We start from the raw sequence: 22554 nt of genomic DNA, 5'->3' as shown, positions 1-22554 counted from the left end.
TTCACCTAATGCAAGGATTATTGTTATTGTAACGCTGATAACAATGTAATAATCCTTGCATTTGGTGCTGCGCCTTTAACCACACGGATGCCTCACAGCACTTCACAGGATTTAATGCAGTGACTGCGTATCTTGTAGGCGAACACAGCAGCCAACTTGCGCGCAGCAATATCCCTGTGAAACAGCCATGAAGTAAATGAGCAATTTTATTGTGGAGGGGCTGGTGGGGGAGGGAGGACTGTCGGCTAGGACACCAGGAGAGAGGAACGTCCTTTCCCCCTTCTAAATAGCGCTTTGACGTCCTTTCAAAAAGGATCTTTGACGTTCAACCGGGCAGGCAGGACAAATCGCACGCTTGCACAGCAAAATCCTGCAAAGCGCTTCGAGATGTGATTTCCTGACGTGAAAAGACTCCGTGTCAAATGCAAGGATCATTCCTGCTTTATAGTTTGCTTCTGGATCGTATAAACTCGCACTGAGACCATAAATCTCTTCAAAGGTTTTGTCAAATACTTTATAAAACCGAAGTCACAAATAATATATATATTATTTATACGCACAGCACATCGCAATCTGAAATAACTCCAAACATCCTAGGTATGATTTGCTTTTTATATACGCCCAGGTTGCTTTACTTATCGGCCCTAACTTATTCCCTTTGCTCCGAACTGATTTCCACCCCCCCCCCCCCCTCTCCCCCCATTATAAATGTCAAGCTAACAAGCCAACCAGACACCAAATCCTTGCTTCCGTCTTTCTTTTATTAAAATTGGGATAGTGGCACTCTCAATGGCAAGCTGTGCGGTTTTAGCAACTGTTTAAACTCCAGCAGTTATCCTCCCCCCTCTCCCCACCCCCCGCCCCACAATACATACCCAGGGGGGTCAGTTGGTTCACCCCTGTCCACCATAATAACCTTCTCTCGTCAACTATGCACCTAATACTCCCCGGAAATCGATAGGTAGGGTAAAACTCTCCTGGAAGAGAGAGAGAGTGATTTCATTCCAGGCACAGAGAAACCTCCATGTGTAGGTGCTACGTGTATTCAATTTGATTCCGAGACTCTTAAGCACCATGAGGGGTTTCCACGTGTGTCAGACACTCGGCCGACCAAATAAAAACACATTGGCTCAAATCACCTGTCAAGAGGTAAATGGGACAGATCAAGAGAGAGAGATAGGAGAGGAAAAGTGGAGAAAGCGTATGGATTATGGTTTATTATCATTATATGCTTTACGTTACAATGAAATAACACAAAGTCCACTTAGCGTAGACTCTGTGATTCCAAGTCCCAACGGAGGGGGCTTGAACTCATCTTACTCAGAGGCGAGAATGCTACCGACCGAGCCAGAATGACCCCACAGACTTTGAGACATCCTCCTAACATGAGAGACGCTGACATTAACCTGCATTATAAGGATGATAACTGTAATTCTAAGGAACCATCTCCAATTTTTTTTGCTTAAAACCAAGCTGTGGAGGATGTCGTGTCTTTAGGTAACTGTCCTCAGAACCGAGAGTGTGACATTCAGAACAGAAGTGGGACTGGAGTGGCAAAGCTATGGGGAAGGGGGAAAAGAAAATATGTAAACGGTCACGATAGACTTAATAAGAGGAGACGTTAAACCGAGCTCTCTGTCTGTGCTTATTTATCACGCAGTCTATAGGTTATTTGAGTGACGTTGCCGTGCGCAATTTGGCTGCCGCATTAACCTGCAAAAATGCACCACGGGCTATCCAGCGAAGAGCTTTGAGATGTCCTCCTCATGTGAAAGACGCTGTATCAAAAGGATATTATTATTATTAGTCCTGTAGCATATTGGTTAGAGCACTCACTTCGCAAGCGAGAGGACCCGGGTTCGATTCCCGGGGGGTGGGGGGTGAATCCTTAGGTAAGTTTCCTTACTCCACACGCCTCTGTTTACCTAGCAGCAAGTAGGAACCTGGTTGTTAGTCGATTGGCGGATCGCTTCTCCAGAGATTAAAAATCCCTTTCAAAAAACAATAATAACTTGGTCACTCAATCCACGTCCGTTCGTGGCACACCGCTGTGCGCAATTGGCTGCCGCGTTTCGCCCGCAAAACACACAGTAAAATCCACTGGACAATATACTCAGTGAAGCGCTTTGAGTCGTCTCAAGGACGCGATAAGGCGCTGCATCAATTGCGAGATTTGTCATTACTAATATTGTTAGGATTCAAGAAATCCTCCCCATGTGCAAAAAAAAAGAACCCCTTCAGCTCTCTCTGTTGCTTATTTGCCTCCACATCAGCCCTTTGTGGACGGTTGAGGCTTTTAACACAGTACAGTATTCGCTTCCACCGGCATCATGCACATGTTGATCGTGCTCAGAGGTGTGTCTGATGTCAAGTTAGACTGCGGGGCGCTACTGCTCTTTGATCTGCAGAGCAGGTCGGCATCAGTCTGAGTGTTTTTTTCCCCCCACCACCCCCCCCAAAACCTTTCTTGAAAAAAAATTCTCAAGTCAAAAAAAAATCTTTTTTGAAAGCTACCTCCGATTAGTTTCCCCGCGCCCCCCCCCACCCCACCGTCCCAACCCCTACATTTCCCCCTCCTCCCCCTTTCTTCCCTCCCTCCCCACCCTCCCCCCAACCCCCACCCCGTCTCAAAAACTCCCTTCCCATTCATTAAATCATTTTAATCTCGGGAAGAAAGGTGAACGGCGGCACCGCTCACCTTATGAGACCTTTAATTGCGGTTTGAAGTCAGGAGAGTTCGGCAATCTTTTTTTTAAAAAAAAAGACGAAAAAAAGTAAATTGTTCAGGCTAAGTTAGTGCTTTATGGCCCTGCTGTTTTCAAGCCCTTCATTGTAGACACTTGGGCGCCCCCTCTACAGTTAAGATTAGAGGTGCTGATAACCTGGGCTGTGATTTATGATAACTCGGGGTCGCGATCACTTAATGAGGGACGCCAAAGTGTCAACATGTTTATTAAATGCAGAAGTATGTCTACAGGCCTTTCCCATTTGGATTACATTATTCAATCCCCCTGCTTTTATTTCCATTGCCGAAACTATCCCCCTCCCTTCCCCCCCCCCCACACCACCCCTCCCCCTACCCCTTTCTCTTTTCCTTCTCCCCCAGTAACACCACCCCGCCTCCCCCGCCCCCACCGGTAAAGTTTTAACTCGCGGACGCTTTGACGTTTTTAGCAATAAACTGTTTGCAAGACTCTCCCCCCACCTCCCCTCACCCTGCGCTCTCCCCCCCTCACCCCACGTACCCACCCTCCCGCCCACACCCCAACCCCCACCCCCACCCCCCGCTCTTCTGTATGCGCCGCCTTTATTAAAAGTTCAATCTTCGAAACCAACCAGTGGAATAAACTCGCACCTCATTCCTCTTCATAAATGTCAAGCGAAGCAGCACATCAGAAGGCAGCCAGCGTCAGAGCCAAAAAATCAAAGCGAACACAAGCGCAATTTCCTTTTATCTGCCAACTCCGCAGCTCGGATTAAATTTAGATTTAAATCTAAACAGAAACGCAGCGATGGACCCAACGTACTTTCGCTCTCAGCCCCTGGTCGGGTATAGAGAAACCGTTCACAGAGCCGGTCGATAGACCGACAGACACAAGACTTTGCGCAATATCACATTAGAAGTTACTTTGAACTGTTTTCAAAGACTTTCCTTTAAACTTTACCTCTCTGCCCTCCTTTCAACGTCAATTAAACTTCAAGCACAAGTTTCGATACCCCTTTTTTTTAACCTTAAAACGCCAAAAGCCACAAGAGAGGGTGGGTTAAAGTGTTTAAGGTAAAGTATTTTTTATGAGCGTAGTGTTCCCTGGACTGTGATAGACTCCGCTGATGTGAAACTCCACCGACTTGAGACCACGAAACAAATCTGTCTTTAATTCTTTAATTCAGAGCTTACTCTACGTGCCAGCTTGGCTCGATCAATAGCACACTTGCCTCTGAGTCAGAAGGTTACTGGATCAATTCCCAACACCCCCCCCCCCACCCCCACCCCACCCACTCCCACACAGCGGGGATTTTGAGACTCACAGTCTAGGCTGACACACCAGCGTAGTGCTGGGGGGAGGGGTGGTAATAATAATAATAATAATAATAATAATAATCCTTGCATTTGATAAAGCGCTTTGCACATCTTCTTGACGTCTCAAAGCGATTCACAGAATAGACTGTGAAGTGAATTGACCGTATATTTGTGGGCGAACGCGGCAGCCAATTGCACACAGCAATGTCCCACAAACAGTCGTGGATTGAAAGTGACCAATTTATTATTGTTTCTGTTCTTTGGAGGGATTATTATTAGGCTCTGTGTGGAGTAAGGAAACTTGCCCAAGGTTTCGCCCTCTGCCTGGAATTGAACCCAGGTGTCTCGCTTGCAAGGCGAGTGCTCTAACCACTGAGCTACAGGTCTCCATGGTGGGGGAGTTGTTAGATTGCCGAAGACGCTGAAGTTCGGACGAGACGTCAAACTAAGGGGACTTTAAAAATTCCTATTCAAAAAGGAAATGGAGTTTCTCTCTCCCACCTGACAAAAATAATAATAATCCTTGCATTTGATATAGGGCTTTGTCGCATCTTTTGAGACGTTTCAAAGGGCTTCACAGAACATATTCCAAAGCGGATTGACGGTATATACGGGCAACGCGGCAACCAATTGGGCACAACAGTGTCCCACGCACAGTCGTGGATTGAATGACCAAGTTATTATTATTTTTTTAAGGGATCATTAAAATCGGTCTATCACTTTGGGGTAGTTTGCAGGAACTTTGCTGTGCACAAGCTGCTGCCTTCGCCCACAAAAATCACAGTCACTACACTTCACGGTGAATCACTTTGTCTACATGATAAGGCACCAAATCAAAGGTGGAAGTGGCGCTCAGGTGGGGGCTTGGGGAAAAGGTAATAAATAAAAGAATAATAATAATTCGGTCACTCGATCCATGAATGTTTGTGGGACACTGCTGTGTGCAATTGGCTGCCACATTTCGCCCACAAAATATACAATCGATTCACTTTACAGTATATTCTGTGGAGCGCTTTGAGACGTCTCGAATACATCATAAGGTGCTATAACAAATGCTACGATTATTATGATATATACGGTATATGTAAATATATATGATCAAAAGCACAGTAAAAGAGGTACATATGTCTTTGTTTGGAAGCAAGGTACTTGTTTAAGAGTAACACATCGCCGCCCACTGCACTTAAAGTTTTATTAATTACAGGACTCATTAACCGGTCTGTGAGTATTCTTTTACGAGCCTTAAATAAACAGCTATTTTAACGATGTCGGCTGACCAGGCACATCAATTGTCCACGCTGTATATCCCCAAGAATACAACGGACGTCTATTAATTTCATTGTGCACTCAGTGTAAAAGAACCGACTCTAAATTGTTCTCTTTAATGTTCTCTTAGTTTCCTTTGCGGTAAACTTTTCCTTTTGCTCCAGGATCGTAAAGCAGGAATTCATTCTCGTCAACGCGCAAAAAAAGTGGTCACTCAGTCCACGACTGCGTGTGGGGACGCTGCTGTGCGTAATTGGCTGCCGCGTTTCGCCCACAACAGCATACGGTCAATTCACTCTACGGTATATTCTGTGAAGCGCTTTGAGACGTCTCGAAGACGTGATAAGGTGCTATGTCAAATGCGAGGATTGTTATCATTATACAAAGCCCTTCATGAGGGGTCCCATCTCAGAGCGCTTAACCAAAGCACGGTTTAAACCCGAGCCAGGCAGAAAGGCGATGTGACCATAGGCACGGTCAGAGAGAGAAATCTTCAGGTTCTAGGGATTGGAGCAGAGTTCCACAGGGATAATAATAATATTAATAATAATAATAATATTAATAATAATTTTGCATTCGCCTTTGCGCCGTAACACATCGCTGAGACGTCTCACAGAATACACTGTAAAGTGGAGTGACAGTGTATTTTGCGGGCAAGAATAATAATAATAATAATAATAATAACCATAATAATAATAATCGGCGAAACATAAATAATATCCTGCCCCGAATACCAATAAACCTTAAAGGTGGCGACACGCCTGTCGTCCGCAGCCGATCGATCGGAAGAGGGGAGTGCAATCCAGCGGGCTTCTCCTTTAATGTGAACAACACGCATCCACCTTCCATTAAAGACATCCCCCCGTGTGCAGACTCTGGCCTGGAGCCAGACAACATGTGGAGGTATTTATTCACCGCGCTCTTGTGGACAGCAAACATATTTCGCTCCACATGGGTGCTCCTCGCATGTTGACAGCTGATGAAGTGATGTTGCCCCGTTCTGCTCTGCCACTGGGAGGTCCAACCCATATGAAGGGACGATCCATATCGGGTCTTACTGAGGCCTGTAGCTCAGCGGTCAGAGCACTCGCCTCGCAAGCGAGAGGACCTGGGTTCGATTCCCACGCCGGGCGAGACGAAGGGCAAGTTTCCTTACTCCACGCACACGCCTCTGTTTACCCAGCGGGACGTAGGAACCCGGTTGTTAGTCGATTAGCGGTTCGCTCTGCCCGATTTTAGAAGGTGATGGGTTGAAGCACCCCCCCTACCCCGTCGTTAGCTTTGAGATCATAGTCTAGGCTGATGTTCCAGTGCAGTGCCGGGGGTGGGTGGGTGGGAGGGAAGGAGCTATGCATTGTCGGAGACGAACGTCCTTCCAATAAAACGTTAAACCAATGGTTAACCATCTGTGCCTGCTCAGGCGGACATTTGAGATCCCGGGGCGCTATTCAAACAGAGAAGGGAGTTTTTCTCTCCCTGGTTTCTTGGCTGACGATCTCCCAAATAAAATTATTATTATTATTATGTTATTACAGTTTAGATCACTCTACAGGGGTAGTTTTTAAGTGGTTTTCAGTGATGGTTCAGCCAGACCAGTAACACTGCCATGTTACACATGAATGGATGACATAGAATCCCTTAGCGTAGCAGTTAAAGTGCTCGCCTCGCAAGCGAGAGGATCCGGGTTCGATTCCCAGGCCAGATGAAACCTTAGGCAAGTTTCCTTACTCCACACGCCTCTTTTCCTGACTGTAAGTAGGAACCTGGTTGTTAGTTGATTGTCGGATCGCTTTCCGGGGGTAATAATCCCTCCCCCAAAGATTTACTCAATCAACGGTTGTTTGTGGGACACTGTTGAACAGTACGTATACCTCCCCGTCCCCCCAACACACACATACACGCGGGGGGACACAGATTCACACACACACAGACGCTCACACACATGCAGACAAACAGACACACAGACAAACACGCATTCATTCACACACACACACACACACACAAGGAGACATAGGGACTCAAACACAGACTCACATATTTACACACACACAAACAGACTTCGCCATCCACTCTGCTGCACTTCTCTCAGAATACTTTGTGGTTTCCATCACCAAAGGGTCAGGGAGAGTTTGCCCAGTGGGGCTCTGGTCGCCCGAGGGCCTTTCTATCTGCCATGTGGTTCCGACAGCGCCTCATTGCCCTCACTGCTAACATTGTACCGTTTGGTTTCAAAGGGGAGGGTCCTGAAGACAGGAGGAAGTGAGGAACTGTCAAAATACTTCCTATCCCACCTCCGCATGCGTCCACAGCCCTTTAATGATGCGCTGAATGTAGACAACCCTCAGTTACGCCTTAATGATTATAGTCTTTAAGATTCTCAAGGGAATAGATAATGTAGACCCTGATAAGCTGTTTTATCTTGTACTGAACAGTAGAAACCAGAGGACACGGCCTGCGATTGAAGTGGGAGGGGTGGGGGGAAAATCAGAACAAATCTGCGGAAACACTACTTCAGTGAGCGAGTAGTAAACGTGTGGAACAGTCTGCCGGGGGAGACGGAGGAAGCAGAAAATGTTGTTCGTTTCAAGAACAAATGAGATAGACTTCTGCTGGAAAATAATATCTCGGGATACAGTATATAGCTTGGGACACGATGTGTCAAGCGACTGCCAGGATGGTGGAAAGCGAACTCACTGGACCTTGGCCTTCTCTCACCTAACTAATTCTTATGTTCTTATGGCTTTGACCAAATATAGTTTGACCAGACTATTGCTAAACACACACACAGAGGCTTGAACAATAGTGAAATTTATCGGTGTCTAACCAATACAAACACAGAGCAAAACAGCCCCAGGCACCATCACTAACCCACACCCCCACACACCCCACACGATCTTCCCCCCACTGTGACTGAGACATACACATAGACACAAACATGTGCACACACACCACACACACGCGCAGAGAGCGATGTGGCTACAAGCTCTGTAACTGAGTGACTCCCACCGCCCGACCCCACCTACACATAAACACACACACATTAGAGGTACACACACAGGCACAGAACAGACACGCGGGCACAGAGACACATAGGCACACACACACACAACAGTTACACACACACAGCCACAGAGTCAGACACACACACACACACACACACACAGACGCCAAGTGAAACTCATCCCAGGTCAGGTCATTTTGTACTTTCCCCCAATCATCATCGTTGTTTTTAATTGCCAAAGGCCAAACTGTGGAAGTTCTCCACGCTGCCAGCTTTATATAGCTGCTATTTTGCTATATGTTTTTAAAAAAACACTAAACAAATCAATACAATCCTTGCACAGTATTCAATGCAGTGCCTTGTCGTCGAGACATCTCAAAGTGCTTTGCAGGATTTTATTCTGAAGTGCAGTGACTGTGTGTTTTGTAGCCAATTTTGCACACCACAATATCGCACTAATAGCCACGGAAATGAGTGACCAATTTTATTTGGGGGGAATTGTCGACCGGGAACACAGGGAGAGAGAAACTCCCTTCTCTTTTCGAATAACGCCATGGGATCTTTAACGTCCACCTAGACAGCCAGATGAAGGAGGGAGGGGGGTAAGCGGGTGGGGTGGGCGGGGGCAAGGCGGACGGATAGCGGAAGAGAATTCCTCGAGGCAGAGTGGCTGAAAGTGCGGATGGTACGATGGACAAGCAGGAGGTAGTTGAGCGGAGACCGAGGGTAGTGAGTTGGGGAGTAAGCAGGTCGGAGAGGTAGGGAGGTACCAGGGCTTGAAGGGATTTGAAGACGAAAGGAGGTGGATGAACATCGCCCACACCACACCCCACTTTAACGTCCCTCTATCCCCTCCGCTCCCCCCACCCCCTCCCCTACCCAACTCCTTGCGTAACAATTGTGACGTCAGCCTTCAAACTCATTGACAGCTGAGAGCCGGTTAGGTGTACCCTGGCTTAGCTTAACTCAACTTTGTCAGCATGTGGCACGAATTATAAAAAAACGGCACAGATGTTTTGCTAAAAATAATACATAGCTAGAGCCAAATTCCTTGCAAAAAAACATCCCATTGGAACTAATTTTCACCTATGAAAACAATTTTCACTAAGTGTGTTTTGGATTAGGGGGGGCGCAGGATTGGATGAATAGGGTGCGACCAACGTTTTTCACATGATTCCTTCCAACGATGCTGGTGTTAGCAAATTAGAGACTTAATTCGAAGGACAGAGCAAAGGTGTGGCTTCCATCGACCGCCCCCCCATCCCCCACTCCACTCCCACCCACCCTCTCTCTCCTCAAGACACCGACTGCCTCACAATATCTCACCCACAGTGCCAGCACCCTCCCCGCTGGGTCAGAAGGTTAATGGTTCAAGCCCCCTACGAGGGGACTTTGAATGCACAGTCTAGGCTGGCACTCCCTAACACTTTGGGTGGACGGTTAAGAATAAAGGTGGAGACCTGTAGCTCAGTGGTTGGAGCGCTCACCTCGCAGGGCAAAACCTAGCAGTAAGTAGGAATCCGCTTGTTAGACGATTGGCAGATCGCTTTGCAGGGGTAACAATAATAATTTGGTCAGTCAATCCGGGACTGTTTGTGGGACACTGCTGTGCGCACCATGAGAAATAAACTCCCTTCATTTTCTGAGTAGAGTAGTGGGCTAATAATAATAATCTTTCCATTTGATATAGAGACTTATCACATCATTGAGATGTGATAAAGATGTGACAAAGGGGCTTCAGAGAATATAATGTAAAGTGAATTGGCTGTATATTCGGTGGACGAAACTTGGCAGCCAATTGCGTACAGCAGCGTCCCACAAACCGTCGAGGATTGAGCGACCAAATCTTTTTTTTTGAAGGGAATATTCCCCCCGGAAAACCAATCCGCCAATTGACCAACAACCGGGTTCCTGCTGACTGCTGAGTAAACAGAAGCGTGTGGAATAAGGAAACTCGCCTAAAAGACACCGGGAATCGAACCTGGTCCTTTCACTTGCGAGGTGAATGCTCTAACCAATACACTCAGGACTCCACAAATTTTGAGATTCTCACGGGAAGATGATTTCTGGAGTTCCGGTAACAGGATGGGCAATGCGAGAAAGTTTAAACAGATGAAATATTAACACATGTAATATATATATATTTGTCAGCAACAAAGAGAATGGTGATTTAATGTATTGGTCTCATCTGGTTATTGTCATTTCTTACTGAATAGATATGCCAGGAAATATTATCAACACAGATGCTCATGCATTGCTGTTTACACTGTTTGACAGAAGATTCTCCAAACATATAAAGTTCCCTCAACAGAACCTTGAACTCTGATATACCACTATATTGTTCTGATTAGTTCAAAGGCTTGAATCTTGTATCCGGCAGTTCATCATATGAAGCTTTACTTAACTAGGTACCAAAGCAAGCGATAATAACAAAATAAACACATTTTTAAAAAAATATTTTACACAACACAAAGTATTTTTTTGACAAAATACAGAGTGCACATAACATCAGCCTCCTGCAAAGCATAGCTATTTTAGGAAGCTCAAATACTGTATGTTAGGAAGAATAACGTCTATTCCTATGTAAAGTGGCAGTGATTTGGTCTGGCTGACCCATTACGGAACGCATCACGCTACACCGCGATTTCGAAGCCCGGAAGGAGAAGCGGAAATTGGAGAAAAGGTTAAAAAATGACAATAGTAATAATCCTTGTGTTTCATACAGATTTGATTCACGCGTCAGACTGGTTCAATCGGTAGCCTCTCGCCTCTGAGTCACAAATTTGCGGGTTCATGCCCCAACCAAGTTGGGGTCCGTGGGAGGCTGAATTGTTGGAGGTTTCGTCCTTGAGATAAGACTCTAAACCGGATCTCGTCTGCTTGTTCAGTGGGAGGTAAAAGGCACTGTTCGAAAAGAAAGTTTTTCTCTCCCGGTGTCCTGGCCAACAAGCTCTCAATTAAAACTGCTGATTTACTACATGGCGGTTTGCGAGACGTTGCTATGTGCAAACTGTCAGTCGTGTGCTGCCCACAAAACACACAGTCGCTGCGCTTTGCAGCGAATCCCGTGAAGCGCTTTGGGCTATCCTCCCGGCCTAAAAGGCCTGTAACATGCCAAGGGTTCGTTGTCATCATCATTATGATTCTTATTATTATAATAATAATAGTAAGAGAGAGAGAAGAAACAAAACGGGGAATCAATAAGTGACAAGAGGCAAAGGCAAACAGAAACAAGGTTGAAATATTTCAGCTCCGAGGGAGAAGCCAGACGGGTAATTTGTACTTTAGCAAATGACAATGAACGAAACTGACGTTTTCTGAATATTCAGTTGGAAAGCAAACACTGCATATTCAACCTGTCCAAGGGTATAATGCACAAAGTCACAACTGGCTATTATTACATTGTTCTCAAAAAGCAACCGCAGAAATCACTGCCAGGCACACAGGCACTCGGCACCACTGCCAAATCGCTTCATCAAGTCTAGTTCAAACAGGGTTGGCCCGGTTCTGGACCCCTGTCACCACCGCACCCCGAAAACTCAGCCATGCTCCCTCCGAACAATCATGAGTGACGCCGGGAGAGAAATTCCCTTCTCTTTTTCACAGTAGCTCCACCAGATCTTTAACGTCTGCCTGAACAGGGCGCAGACAGGAGTCTGGCTTAATTTTATTAATAATAATAATAGTAATCTTTGCCTTTGATATAACGCCTTATCACATCGTTGGGGAATGTCAAAGTGCTTCACAGGATACGTTTTAAAACGCTCTGAGACGCTACGCTGCGTGAGCGGCACTACATAAATGCAAATTGTTGTTGTTCTTATAAAGTGGATTGACGGTGTATTTTGTGGGCAAAACGTGGCAGCCAGTGGCGCACAGCAACATCCCACAAACAGCCATGGACTGAGTAACCAATTTTATTTGGGGGATTATTGGTTTATTTGGGGGACACCGGGAGAGAGAAACTCCATTCACTTTTCGAATAGTGTCGCGGGATCTTTCATGTCCACCTGAATAGGCAGACGGGACCTCGGTTTAACGTCTCATCCGACGCCTCACTCACCCCAGCCTTGCAACGGAGCATCAGCCAAGCCTATACGAGCTCAAAGTCCCGACGTGGGGTTCGAACCCACAAACTTCTGACTCAAGAGGCGAGAACGCTGATCCAGGCTGACATTCCACTCCATTACGTGACTTCGAAAACACAATGTCCTTGTGAGAGAGAGGGACAAGGAAAGACAAGGGAGGGTGTTTTTTTGAAAGAAACACTTTAGTTTACTGAAAATAAATGACATGCGTAAGTACACAGAAAACATTTCATACAGCTCTTCAAAAAAAAAACTCCTTGTTTATCTTTCAAGTGAAACCAAATCCATAAATCGGTTGTTAAACTGTCACAGTGGAGAAACGTTAAGTAAACACAGTATTTCACATGAAGCCAGGGAGGTGTTGTGTTTGTCAAACACGAAGATTCTGCGCCAATCATCAGCTCTTCCTTTATGGGGGGGGTTTGGGCGGTGCGTGGGGGGGAGGGAGGAACAGTTGGGGTGTGGTCGTAGAGCACGTATAAACTGCCCGCAAACCTCTCCATATATGTGCACGTCCCACGATATCTCACTGGTTTACAGCCAGGGCGCAATTAAAGGATCCTCGCATTGACACATCGCCTTTCACATCAGCAAGTCGCCTCAAAGCGCTTCACAGGATTTCCCTGTAAAGAGTAGTAACTGTGCAGTCATCACCAATTTGCACACAGCCACGCCCACCCACCCTCCCTGAGCCCTACCCTGGAGCATCAGCCAAGACTATATGAGTTCAAAGCCCCACATGAACCCTCAACCTTCTGACTCAGACAAGACTGATCCAGGCTGATACCTAAATAAAACCTTAACACCAGGTCGCTAGTTCTTCGTGGAGCCTCATTGGAGGGCGACCACTTGCTCTGCGTTACATCCTCACAAAAAGGTGGGGGGGGGGGGAGAGGGAGGGAGGATCGGAAAGGTCAGGAAAATAGCCACAACTCCTCAATCCTTCCAAATTGCGTCCCGCCATCTAATCCTCACGCTTCCTACCAAAACAGTATACAATTCAGATAAACGGCCAAAATTGTCCCCAGTGTCAGCTTCATGTCATTTTAGGAATCATTTTGGTATGGGATGTCAATTTATTCCCACCCTCCCCACACCAACCACACACCCCACCCACCCCCCGTTCACTGATAACTTACAGTAAAACTCGCATAAATCTGATCTGTATAAATCATAAAATCGCTTAAGTCATACATCAGCCCCGTTCAAGAGTTTATATTCTATGCAAGTTTGACATAAGTCATACTTTGCATTTGTCATATTAAATGTATGCTCCCAACTGATACGACTTATGTGAGGCTTACTGTAATAATACTAATCCTGGCGTTTAATACAGCGCCTTTCACGTCAGGAGGATGCCACACAGCATCTCGCAGGATGCACCGTGAAGTGAAGTGTAGTGACTGTGTAGTTTGCAGATGAACATAACAGCCAATAAACACACCCATGAAGTAAGTGAATGAACGTTTTTTTTTTTGGCCAGGACACCGGGCCTCTTTGCGAACAGCGCCAAGGGACCTTTAACATGAACCCGAGCACGCAGAGGACAGATGGGGAGCTCAGTTTAATGTCTCATCCAACGGACGGTGCCTCCAGCAATGCAGTGCTGGACTGTGAGCTCCAAGAGACAATGTGGTGGTGTTGGTGGTGGGGCCTGAAACCACAACTTCTGTCTCGGAAACGAGAGCACTAGTTACCGACTGAGCGTTATAAAAGTAGGTTTTTTTTTGGGGTGGAGGGAGCGGAATCAAAGCCAAAACTGCAGGGAATCAGCCCGGAGCGTTCAGCACTAAGAGAACAGAATAGACATTGAAACACGCAGCGCACATTACACAGAACAGAAGTAATATCCAGCGCAGTTTACACATAAATCACAATGATAAGAGCTTTCAGCTTCAGGAAAGCCACACAAGATTTGTGAAAGAAGCCCGATGTGGGAGAGGGAAATAGGAGGGTGGGGGGCTTGGAGAGGCGCGGGTAGGGAGGGAGGGGGAGACGGAGAGAAATGCCTTGGACCACCAAGACACGAAAGGAAAATCGGCTGGAATCAAATAAAGAGGACGAAACTGACTCGGGTCACTGTTAGGTAAATATTTATTCTGGGCAAAGACTGTCTGTCTGCAATAATGACCTTGAGGATGGTATTAATGCAGATAGTGCCGAAGTTCTGAGGCAGACTGAGCAATAGTTTAGCGCCGTAAATCAGAACGTTACATTTTCTTTTCAACCCCAAGCCCATATATATATCTATGTCACGAGAATAAAGGGCTGCTGTGCAAAGCAAGTCATCCCCTCCGGTAGGTAATATTCCAAATTGTAGAAATATATAAATAAGTTATAAATAAGCAGTGAGTTTGATACCAGTTATCCTCTCACTGAAACTTCTCAAAGTGCTTCTCTCTGGGGGATTGTCAGCCAATCTTCACTGGGAAGAAACTCGCTTCTATTTTGGAATAGCGTGACGAGATCTTTAACGTCTGCCTGAACAGAGCATAGGTGAGGGCCTCAGTTTAACGCCTCATCTGAAAGACAGCACCTCCAACAGTGCAGTGCTACCCCCAGCACTACACAGGAGTAGCAGCCTAGACATTAAGCTCAAAGGTCCTCATGTGTAGTGGTGGTGGGGGTGGTGAGAGGGGAAGTTTAAAGTTACTATTTCACACATTAGTGAGATGAAACGGGATTGCGCAGAGAGAACATTGTGCAAAGTGAAACAAACAACGCAATTATAAGGATAATAATAATAATAATCCTTGCATTTGACATAGCACCTTATCATGTCTCAAAGCGCTTCACAGAGTACACTGTGTATTTTGTGGACAAATAAGTGTTTAAATGAAACAGAATCACCCTGGTACAATACAATTTACATTTCTACGGCACCTTTCATGTTGGGAGGACGTCTCAAATCTCTTTGTAGGTTTTAGAGTAAAATGTGGTGACTGGTTGTCTTTTGTGAGCGAATGTTACTGAGAGAAAAAAAATTATTTGGTCACTCAATCCACGACTGTTTGTGGGACACTGCTGTGCGCAATTGACTGCCGCGTTTCGCCCACAAAATATACAGTCAATTCACTTAACGGTATATTCTGTGAAGCGCTTTGGAATGCTTCAACGATGTGATAAGATGCTATAACAAATGCAAGGATTATTATTATTATTATTATTATTATTATTATAATATGTAATCAAGTGGGGGGGGAAAGGAAAAGCAATTACAAAATCTTGGAAATAGAAAATGGGCAGAGAAAGACAACGCAAGACTTCACCAAAAGGAACTATTAGACAGAAAAGACCACACAGGGAATGACTGGCAAATGTCCTGACAAAATGCAGTGTTATAGTGAATGTGGAAAATCCATCAAAATATCCATCTAACATTCCCAGCCAATATCCCGAAGTGTGCATTTTCGAGTCTGCCTTTTGCTAGACCGGTGTACTGATAAAGTCTATCCTCCTTTGTGTGGGGGAGAGAGAGAGAGATAGAGAGACAGAGAGAGATGAGATGTGGGGAGGGGGAGGTAAATGGGGTCCTCTTAGAGTTGTATTAGCTCCAAGGTGACGTGCATGTCGGAATCGAGTCCGTGGCGGTTTCTAGACCGGTTCCTGAGCCAGGCAGATACAGAGTATTCCAGGGCAGTGCTGATAACAGCACAGCAAGCCTGGCTCATCGGCAGACCAGTCACTAGGAGCAGGGATTCCTCCCACTCAGCTCCTGTTATCCCTGCACACCAAAAGCCCTAACTGGGGAAAGCTTGCCAGTCAGCGCCCTCCAAGCCAAGCTCTGTGGTTTTGGCTGGTATCACTCCAGCAATTTCCACCCCCACTTAGGGTCCCAACAAGCCTTGGCTCTCGCCAACCCGCGCTGATTACTATCCGGAATTAGGTAAAGGGGTGCGTCCTTCTAGAGAGAGAGAAAGCGCGTTTCATTTCAGATGCAGGGAAATTTCCATGTGTAGGTGGTGTACATATGTGGAACTCTGTAAAAAATGAAACACGTTAGTTTTATCCACTCCTTCCTGGTAACACCCTTGCAAGTCTACGTTGCGCTTTCTACACTATATTACCTCACAAGGAATTTCAAATGTGGTCGAAGAGAGGTTTCATATAAACCCGGGTAAACAGAGCCATGTGCGTGGAGTAAGGAGAACTTGCCCAAGGTTTCGCCCCGCCCAGGAATCGAACCCGGGTCCTCTTGCTCGAGCTAACCATTACACTCCTCCAAACCCCACCCCCCCACTATCCTCGAAGCCTCCCCCAACCCCCCAATAAAATCAGACATCCACTTCATGGGCGTTTGCGAAGACGTCGCTGTGCGTAAATGGGCTGCCGCTTTCGCCCATAAAACACACAGTCGTCAAATAAATCCTTTGACATCTCCACCTGAGGTGAAACGGAAAGATTATTCTTACTATTGTTCCAGCTGAACATCCACCACTCCCTGTATCAGGTCATTAAATCTAAATCTCTCTCCCATCTTTTATGATCGTGCAGCTCTGTTTGAGGCAGAGTTGGTAGCTCTTTCAAAAGAACCGGCATAGGCACGATGGGCCGAATGGTCTCCTCCTGTGCAGTAAGATTCTATGATGGCTATCATAGCATCATAGAACGTGATAAGGCACTCCATCAAATGCAAGGATGAATATTATTATTATGTTATTATTATCATTAAACTCCATATGATTCTCCACCCATTCCTCACTCCCTCCCAAACCCTTCTATTCCCCTTTCCCTCATGTGAAGATCTAGCTTCCTCTTGAATGCATCAACACTATCTGATTTAAGGCAGTGAGTTCCACTACCCTCTGTATGAAGGAGTTCCTCCTAAATTCTCTTTTAGATTCTACCCCCCACCTCCACCGTCGCTATCTTATACTTGTGTCCCCTGGTTACAGACTCGGCAATAACTAGGGTCATAATGATAAACAGCAATCATGTCTGTATCTGGTTTGTGCGTTTCCAAGTGATTTCTTCCAAAAATCCTCTGATCTTTCCCTTTTAGTGTATAAAAGAGCAACTTATTGCAGAATTATCATTGCTATGTTTTATATCCCCACACACACACAAATACACACACGTTTGTAATAATAATATTAATAAGCCTTGCATTTGATAGAGCACCTTATCACGTCTTCGAAACATCTCAAAGCGCTTCACAGAATATACTGTAAAGTGAATTGACTGTATACTATGTGGGCGAAACGCGACAGCCAACCGCACACAGCAGTGTCCCAGAAACAATCTCGGACTGAGTGATCAATTTATCTTTTTTTTGGAGGTATTATTATCCCGGAAAAGCGATCCGTCAATCGACCAACAAATGGCTTCCTACTTACTTCTAGGTAAACAGAGGCGTGTGGAGTAAGGAAACTTGTCTAGGGTTTTGCCCCGCTCGGGAATCGAACCCGGGTCCTCTCGCTTTCGAGGCGAGCGCTCTAACCACTACGCTACAGGGTTCCACAATTGTATGTCATTGAAGGCTACCTATTATTTCAGTCACTCATTCCCAGCTCACAATCCTCTGCGATTGCCAAAATCCGACATCTGCAGAGCGCAAACCGTTGAGAACATGCAGCAATAAATCGCAGTTAACAACAAAAAGACACACAAAAGCTGTATGTATACCCAACAACAATAATAGTCAACTGTAACATGCTTACAAGGTTGGAATGGTTTTACTGGTGTAATCCGAGATTCTACCCCCACCCCCCCCCCCTCAACCCACCACTGGTTTCAGTTACAATCTTAATAACAACAATTTTTGTAGTTGATGCAGGATCTCGGACAATGTTACATATCAAAGCACTTCACAGGAACGTTCTGTCAGGTGTAGTCACTTTTTACGCCAATTTGCAAACATATATATATATAAAATTAAAAAATTGGGGGTCACTCAATCCACGACTGTTTCTGGGCGCATTTGACCAGCCACGTTTCGCCCACAAAAAAACACAGTCACTCCACTTTACAATACGTTCTGTGAAGCGCTTTGAGACGTCTCGACTACGTGATAAGGTGCCGTGGTATCAAATGCAAAGGTTATCAGTAACACTATTATGCTTATTCTTCTTATTAATAATAAATACAGCGCAGCATCCGAGCTGGGGGGTGTGAGCGGAGCGGGTGGGGGAAGGTGACCAAAGGCTCGGTCAAAGAGGAAGGCTGTGAAAGAGGTGAGGCAGGGAGGGAGCGAGTCGGAGGAACTCCGGGATGGTCTCGCAGAGTATGTATGTCAGTCCAGCGCAGGGCTAGGGCTCCTGGCTCCGAGTCAGAAGGTTGTGGGGTCAAGCCCCCACGTGGGGAATGGGAATCACGTTAAAATGACACTCCAGTGCAGTGCTGGGGGAGTGCTGGACTGTCAAAGTCCTTCGGATGAGACGTTAAGCCGAAGCCCTGTCTGCCTGTTCAGGTGGACGTTAAAGATGTTGTGGCACTGCTCGAAAAGAGAAGGGATTTCCTGCCGATGTCCTGGCTGATAAACCCCCCCAAATAAAATTGGTCACGGACTTTGCGGCTGCTCGAGGGACACTGCTGGGCGCAAAATGGATGCCGCATGTCGTCCACCAAGTCAATCCCAGTTGACAGTCTATCCTGTGAAGGATAATTATCTCTACCCTTATCGTTATCGCAGACGGATGCATTCTAAATCCGGAAACCGGACCCATTAACTGTTACAGTCCAACTCCGGGTCACTGCTGACCCTCAGTAACAAAAAAACAACAATCTGTTCTTATTGATGATAAAGAGAACAAGTCGTCAGTCTCCACCACCCACGTCCATCCGAGCAAGATGATTAACCAAAAAAAAAGGGAGCCTGGTCGGATTCAGCCGGTCGCCAGCTTAGATCTTTTAACCCTTTAACCGCCATTGCGGCAGTGAACCCATTTCTTGTTGATGAGGGGAGACGTGAGGTGGGGAGGATGGGGGCGGTGGGGGTTTGGTGGGGGGAGGGGGGGGTGGCAGGGGGGAGAGGGGGGGTGGCAGGGGGGATGGGGTGTGGGTGATGGGGAAGGATAGCAGCAGCAATTGGAGCATTCGTCTACGTTTGGAGCATTCAGCCCGGAGCCGGCTTGGGTCATAAAACGACTCATTATTTATGTATCTCTTATAATGCCTTCAAAATGGTTGTGTTCTAAGGGTCCCGATGACCTGCAAGAAAGATAGCATGACCCAGTTGCAAACAAGGGAGTGGATTTCAGGCTCCTGTCATGAAGATGTCACATATGGCCTCAGGTGTACTGTCAAAGTCCTCTCCGCTGTGGAGGGAGAGAGGGTGTGGGGTGGGTGGGGGGGGAAAGACTAACATGTAGATATCATGTGGACAGTACACAAAGAAATTGGATCTCTGTAACATGCCGTGACATGAAAGCTATAACACCATGTTCCTCTACATGCCTGTTCAACGCTCAAATCTATTAAATTCACAGCAAGACATTTTTCTTACCTCCGTGTATCTACCTCAAAAGCTTTTCCTGAACACAATCACTTATTTCAGCACGTCTCACCAGTTAATTCACGCATTTGTGGATGACCTCAGCTCTGCTATTTTTTAAAAAAAGTCACAATTATTATTATTATTATTAATAATAGTCCTTGCATTTGATGTCTTTCATGTCGGGAGGACATATCAAAGCGGGATTTTAACTGTGAAGCGTAGCAACTGAGTATTTTGCAAGCAAACGGCTATGAAATGCAATCTTCCAACCAACGCACCAGTTTAGACAGATCCTGTAGTAAGTACTTTGTTTTTAAATCTATAAATCGTGGAGGATTTTAATTGCTTCTGTTTCAAATTCTAGCACTGTAGTATCAACTACTACTCAACTTAATTTTTTTTGCTGCTGCTTTTATTAGGTCAAAAGTCTCTGGGTGGGAGAGACAAAGAAAGTTCTTGAAATGGGTTTATTAATAAATAAAATAGAAATAGAAACAACAACAAATAAGACAAGACCCAAACAAATGAAACAGGCAGGAGATATCAAATGCGACTCTTGCCTCATGTAAATAATATTGTTAATAATAATAATCCTTGCAATCGATATAGTGTTATAGCATCGTTGAGACGTCCGAAAGCGCTTCACAGAATATACTGTGAAGTGGATTGACTGTGCATTTTGGATATAAAACCACGACAAGATATAAATGGAGAGGAGAGAGGAACTAACAAGCAATTCGGAAACTAGATGTAAAGAAAATAACTAGCAAGAAAAGTTCCTGTCTTACACGGTGACTGTCGAGAAGAGTCGGAGGAAAGCGGGGAAAGAAAAGAAGACGTTTCTTGTTGAATAACAGTCATTGTACTAATTCACCACACCCCAGAAAGGTTTAGTGATGAGAGACGAGGCATTATTGACCCTTTTATTATAACAGTTCCGTTGACCTCGAAACTGACTTGTGGCCTCTCTCTTTCTCTCTCTCTCCCAATCTCAGGTGCTTTGAGGACTGGGAATCATCTCTCCATCTAATCGACAGTATGCATGATTTGCAACTTCAAAAAACTCAAACCAAAAGGCCTTTTTTTTTGGAAAGGGGGGAGGAAGTATTTGACCTCTGCTAAAGAAAAGAGAAAGACAAAGAGCGAGTGATAAGAGAAGACGGGAAAAAACACACATTTCGTCAGTTTGAAAGTTTCAGCCTTTGCTCTAAGAAACACCACACACACAAAATAAATTAAAAGTTATGTAAATGTCTGCTTTATTAAACTTTAGTTTTGTTTTCATGTAAACGACAACATGGATCGTTATCAAGGAGTCTTGCATTGGGAGGCAAAGACGTGTGATAATAACTTATATGCCTATATCGAAATATGTATTAAAATAAGATATAACTAATAATATATTAAATATATACATCTGTTTTTTTCTCTTTCTGAGATTAGTAGTTTTCAAGTATATTCCGAAAAAAAACACTCCACAAATACACACACACAGATTTATTCATTTAAGTCTTAATCTAACTATAAGAATTAGCTTTGTTGCCATTTCATATATATATATATATAGAGAGAGAGAGAGAGAGAGAGAAAGGCAAATAAATATTTGCGCTCTAACCCAGAACTGGGTTAGTTAGTCAGTTAGGGAAATCACACACAACACATTACACACAAACAAACAAAAATGCCCTTAGCATCCTTGTTAAAAAAAAATGTAATCTGGGTAGCTGTTAGCATCCTTTAAAGAAACTTTTGGGGGCACGAATAACAAAAGACAAACACAGACACAAACACACACACACACACACACACACATATTGTCCCTGAATGAATTGAGGGAAGGCAGATTTGAATCTCCCAATGTGTGTCTAAACATATCTGTGAGAAGCAAACTTATCCATTTCAAAGCAAACTAACAGTAGGTTTTTTTTTCTGCAGTGATTTTTTTTGAGGGGGGGGGAGGGAAGAGAGGGAGAGAGAAAATCAAATAGACACTCACACACACACACACACACATGCAGTGGCTTTATATATATATATATATATATATATAATAAATATATATAATATACACTTTTATTTTTATCCCCCCCTCTAAAAAAAAATCCCTCTATTAAATTATTTTTTGGGTGGGACACACATTACACCCAACAAAAACACAAAACAGTTCAGTTCAGTGAGAGGAGTTTCAGTTACACTCCATCGACATGACTTGCCTGTGCTCAAGGGAGAAGGGAGAAAGTATTGATTACATTTTTACAGAAATAATTGTTTTTTTTTAATACACAAAAGCGGTGACTGTAACTTTTACAGCTTTTGGAGAGTTCTGGAGGAGATTGGTTTTAAAAGTGCTGGAAGGGAGAGGAATTCTCTCTGTGTGTGTCTGGAGATAGAAAAAGAAAGACATAAATGTTCTTATATAAAGAGAGAACTTGTTGATGTCCATGTTTGTGCAAATGCATCTGAATGTGCTGCTGATTAGACTTGAATTCTAATGAATCAAAAGGTAAAAAGTCTTGTGTGTGTGTGTGTGTGTGTTCAACAAATAGGGTCAGAGTACCATTCATATATAGAATTATATTACCAACACAAGTATTTTATACAGCACACCCCAGCTCTCTCTCTCTCACACCCACACACATACACCCAGATTTATTTTCTTTCCAAAGTCTATAATCTTGCAAGTTATCCTTTAAATAAGCAAACTTCTTTACTACCAAGTAAAGAGGTTTAATGTTTAATAAGG

At 44.8% G+C, this 22554-nt stretch overlaps 1 non-coding gene across 1 annotated transcript; it reads right to left on the bottom strand.

The window, feature by feature from the left end:
* Positions 1-17759: 17759 nt before the first annotated feature.
* Positions 17760-17833, bottom strand: trnas-cga. Its single transcript has one exon. It is a non-coding gene; the product is annotated as a tRNA-Ser (tRNA).
* Positions 17834-22554: the final 4721 nt, after the last annotated feature.

The sequence above is a fragment of the Callorhinchus milii genome, unplaced genomic scaffold, assembly GCF_018977255.1.
Source record: "Callorhinchus milii isolate IMCB2004 unplaced genomic scaffold, IMCB_Cmil_1.0 Scaffold8, whole genome shotgun sequence".
Classification (NCBI taxonomy): domain Eukaryota; kingdom Metazoa; phylum Chordata; class Chondrichthyes; order Chimaeriformes; family Callorhinchidae; genus Callorhinchus; species Callorhinchus milii.
This window is presented reverse-complemented; position numbering and strand designations above follow the sequence as displayed.